Here is a 4,911-nt window from a genome sequence, read left to right as displayed (position 1 = left end):
TCGAAATGATGTGTCCTAGAAAAGAAACAGACTGTGCATGAAAAACGCATTTCTCCGCCTTGACAAACAATCCATTCTCTAGCAACCGCAGAAGCACTCGTCGTACGTGTTGCACGTGTTCCTGGAGAGACGAAGAAAAAATCAATATGTCATCCAGGTAAACATATATGAACAGATCGACCATGTCTCGCAACACGTCATTAACGAGTGCTTGAAAGACTGCCGGCGAGTTGGTTAGCCCGAACGGCATAACGCAGTACTCAAAATGGCCTCTAGGGGTGTTAAAGGCAGTCTTCCACTCATCCCCCTCCCTGATGCGGACCAAATGATAAGCATTACGTAAGTCCAATTTAGTGAAAACGGACGCTCCCTGCAACCTCTCAAAAGCTGAAGACATAAGCGGCAAAGGATAGGTATTCTTTACCGTTATGTTGTTCAGCCCTCGGTAGTCAATGCAAGGTCGCAAGGATCCGTCCTTCTTTCCCACAAAAAAGAACCCCGCCCCCGCTGGAGAAGAGGAAGGGCGGATAAACCCCGTTGCTAGAGAACTGGATATATATTTCTCCATGGCCGCCGTCTCTGGAACAGACAAAGAATATAACTTGCCCTTAGGCGGAGAAGTACCTGGCAATAACTCTATCGCACAGTCATAGGGACGATGAGGAGGAAGAGAATCAGCACGAGACTTACTGAACACCTCCTTCAGGTCGTGGTACTCCGCGGGCACGCTAGCCAAATCCACTGCTTCCCCCTGAAACACAGACTCAGAAACATTAACACCAGCAGACAAAAGACAAGACAAATGACATTCCTCGCTCCAGCTAACCACAGATCCAAGGCGCCAATTGATGCTGGGGTTGTGTTTCTGAAGCCAGGTGTGACCGAGAACGATGGGGGATTGAGGTGAGTCCGTAATGTAAAATGATATCTCCTCAGTATGATTGCCAGATGTGGTGAGGGAAAACAGGTAAGGTGGTCTGAGTGATGACTGTAGTCTGTGTCCATTGAGAGCAAAGGGTGCAATGGGGTGTTTGAGGGAGGTGAGAGGAATGTTAAGCTTACTAGCGAACTGGAAGTCCATGAAATTACCCTCTGCCCCAGAATCCAACAAGGCGTGATGCTCGAGTGCGTGGGTGGACCACCGTAGACTCACCGGAAGGAGTGTCGATGTAGATGAGGTCTTTCTGGCAGAGATCCCACCCGATAGTAGCCTCCGTCTTACTATCGGGCTTGGTCTTTTACCGGACAACGCTGGATGTGATGTTCTTGACTGCCGCAGTATAAACATAGTCCCAGGGATCTCCGCCTGAATCCTCTCCTCCCGGGAGAGCCGAGCTCGCCCCACCTGCATGGGTTCAAAGATCTCCTGGTGGGCTGACCGCAACATCTGAGCGCTGATACTGAGCCTCCGGTCTGTTCGCGAGAAACTGCTCTCCCCCTCCGTCTGGTGGCTTGATCGAGTCGATTCTCCACTCTGATGGTTAGGTCAATCAGACTGTTGAGAGAAGTGGGGAGCTCGACGGCGCGGATCTCCTGTTGGATGCGGTCAGCCAACCCATGCAGGAAGTGATCCCACTGCGCCTCCTCGTTCCACTTACACTCCGCCGCCAGGGTGCGGAACTCAATCGAATAATCGGAAACGGACCTTTCCCCCTGACGTAGGTCCGTGAGAAGCCAAGCCGCTTCCCTCCCGGCGGCGGAGCGGTCGAAGACCCGTCTCATCTCTTCCGAAAGTGCGTGGAACGAGGCACAGCAGCTGTCTTGGTTCTCCCACACCGCCGTCCCCCAGAGGGCAGCCCTTCCCGTAAGTAGAGATAAGACGAATGCCACCTTCATTTCCTCGGTGTAGAACGTGCGGGGCTGCAGGGCGAAGTGCAGAGAACAATGAGACAGAAATGATCGACAGAACTCTGGCTCACCCGCATATTTCTCCGGGATGGGGAGGCGTGGTTCGGGCTGGGAAATCCCCCCGGAGACGATCGGCGGTGTGGGTGGCGTGGGAGGCGCAGCGGGTGACGATTGTTGTTGTTGTTGCGTCTGGAGAACGAGCTCGGACACCTTCGTCACCATTGCTTGGAAGGCTCGACCCATCTCATCTATCGCCTTGTCTTGGCGATCCATACGACCCACAGCTCGTTGCACAAATTCTTCGAGATGAGATGGGGAGCGATCGCCCGCTGCTTCCATGATGGTCAGATCCTACTGTAACGACAGATAAAAGAGGAGGAAGCAATTGCAGGCAATCAGATGTTGTTTATTGATAAAGAGTGTCCAGAGTGTTGGCAATGGCAAGGAAGGTCTACGGTGGCGTGAGAAGAGCGGGATGGTGAAGTCAGCGGTGCAGGTGAAGGTGGTCAATGGTTGGAACCAGGAACAGACCGGAACACTGACACGCGGACGACACCACGAATCCAAACCAGCACACAAACACGGAGGACGGTAATCCAGCTAGTGCATGGAGACATAAGAGAGGATCTGACAACAGAGAGAGAGCGAGGTGAGTATAAGTAGCAGAGGTATGATGACGATCAGCTGGAGCAAGACAATCAACACCCAGGTGATGACAATCAACTAAACGAGCACATGGAGACAACGTAAGTACAAAAACAATAACAAAACATGACACGGAGGAAACACTGGATTTCCTACCGTGACAGTACCCTCTCCCCTAGGACGTCACCTGACGTTCCCAGCCTGCTTTACCTGTAGATTGTAATCATCTATAAGGTGGTGATCCAATATGTCCCGAGCAGGAACCCAGCTCCTCTCCTCCGGACCGTAACCTTCCCAATCCACCAAGTACTGAAAACCGCGTCCCCTCCGTCTAGAGTCCAGAATACGATTAACCAAATAGGTGGTTTCCCCATTAACGAGACGAGGCGGGGGGGGGAACCGGAGCAGGCGGATTAAGACGGGAAGAAATCACCGATTTAATTTTGGAGACGTGGAACACGGGATGAATCCTCCTGTACGCCGGAGGAAGGCTAAGACGCACGGTTACCGGATTAATAATCTTGGTAATAGAAAACGGGCCAATAAATTTGGGAGCAAGTTTGTTAGAAACGGACCGCATAGGAATATTCTGGGTAGAAAGCCACACTCTTTGACCGACGACGTAACGGGGAGGCTTCGACCGGTGGCGATCGGCCTTAGCCTTGGTTGCGGGACCTAGCCTGGAGCAGAGCTCTGCGAGCTCTGGTCCAGGTGCGGTGACACCTCTGGACTAATGCGTGTGCGGAGGGGACCGAAACCTCGGATTCCGTACTGACAAAATTAGGTGGTTGGTACCCTAAACTACACTTAAATGGAGACATGCCCGTAGATGACACTGGCAAAGAATTGTGTGCGTACTCCACAACTGAGAGTTGCTGACACCAGGACGAAGGATTATTGGAAACCAAACATCGCAAAACCCTCTCGACATCCTGATTGGCTCGTTCGGTTTGACCATTGCTCTGGGGATGGAACCCGGAAGAAAGACTAACAGTCGCTCCTAACAATTTACAAAATTCTCGCCAAAATTTGGACACAAATTGGGGACCCCTGTCAGAAACCACGTCTGTCGGGAGGCCATGTATGCGGAAGACGTGGTCAATGACAGCTACCGCTGTTTCCTTGGCTGAAGGTAATTTGGGCAAGGGAATAAAATGAGTCGCCTTCGAGAACCGGTCCACTACGGTTAAAATCACCGTATTGCCTTTAGAGGGCGGGAGGGCGGTGATAAAATCTAGCGAAATGTGGGACCAGGGTCTTGAAGGGACAGACAGCGGTAAGAGTAACCCATCTGGAGGTCGATTGGAAGTCTTACCAATAGCGCAAACTGAACAAGCCAAGACGAAATCGTGGACGTCACGAGCCATACCAGGCCACCAAAATCGTTGCTTGACCAGAAATCGAGTTCTACTAACCCCTGGGTGACAAGCAACACTGGAACAATGACCCCACTGGAGAACGTCTGACCGTAACCTCTCCGGCACAAACAATCGGTTCGGTGGGCAACGAGCCGGGGGCGTTACCCCTTCTAAGGCGGTCAACACCTTCGATTCGACCTCCCACCTGAGCGCGGAGATAATGATGGTCCCCGGTAAAATGGGCTCGGGAGTAGCAGTACGATCGGAACGCTCAAAAAGACGGGATAAAGCATCGGGTTTGATGTTTTTGGAACCCGGCCGGTAAGAAAGTGTAAAATCGAAACGACCGAAAAACAATGCCCACCGAGCCTGCCTGGAGTTAAGTCTTTTGGCGGTTCTAATGTATTCGAGATTCTTATGGTCCGTCCATACAATGAAAGGTACACCCGACCCCTCAAGCCAGTGACGCCATTCTTCCAGTGCAAGTTTGACTGCCAACAACTCTCGATTGCCAATGTCATAATTAACTTCTGCAGGAGATAAACGGTGAGAATAATACGCGCACGGATGCACCTTTCCGTCTGAGGATGCGCGTTGGGATAACACTGCTCCTACCCCCACCTCTGACGCGTCGACCTCCACTATGAATTGACGTGAGCGATCAGGGGTGACGAGAATGGGAGCTGAAACAAAGCAGCTTTTCAGTTTGGCAAACGCAGCCTCAGCTGCGTCTGACCACCTGAACGTCAAACTAGGGGAGGTCAAGGCGGTCAGAGGAGCGGCTAGTTGGCTGAAATTGCGAATGAAACGCCGGTAAAAATTGGCGAACCCCAGAAATCTCTGCAGGGCCTTGCGAGACTCTGGGGATGGCCAATTTACCACAGCCTTAACCTTCTCAGGATCCATGCGAACACCCTCAGTCGAAATGATGTGTCCTAGAAAAGAAACAGACTGTGCATGAAAAACGCATTTCTCCGCCTTGACAAACAATCCATTCTCTAGCAACCGCAGAAGCACTCGTCGTACGTGTTGCACGTGTTCCTGGAGAGACGAAGAAAAA

This window comes from Carassius auratus, chromosome 36 (assembly GCF_003368295.1).
Source record: "Carassius auratus strain Wakin chromosome 36, ASM336829v1, whole genome shotgun sequence".
Taxonomy (NCBI): domain Eukaryota; kingdom Metazoa; phylum Chordata; class Actinopteri; order Cypriniformes; family Cyprinidae; genus Carassius; species Carassius auratus.
Note: the sequence above shows the minus strand (reverse complement) of the source record.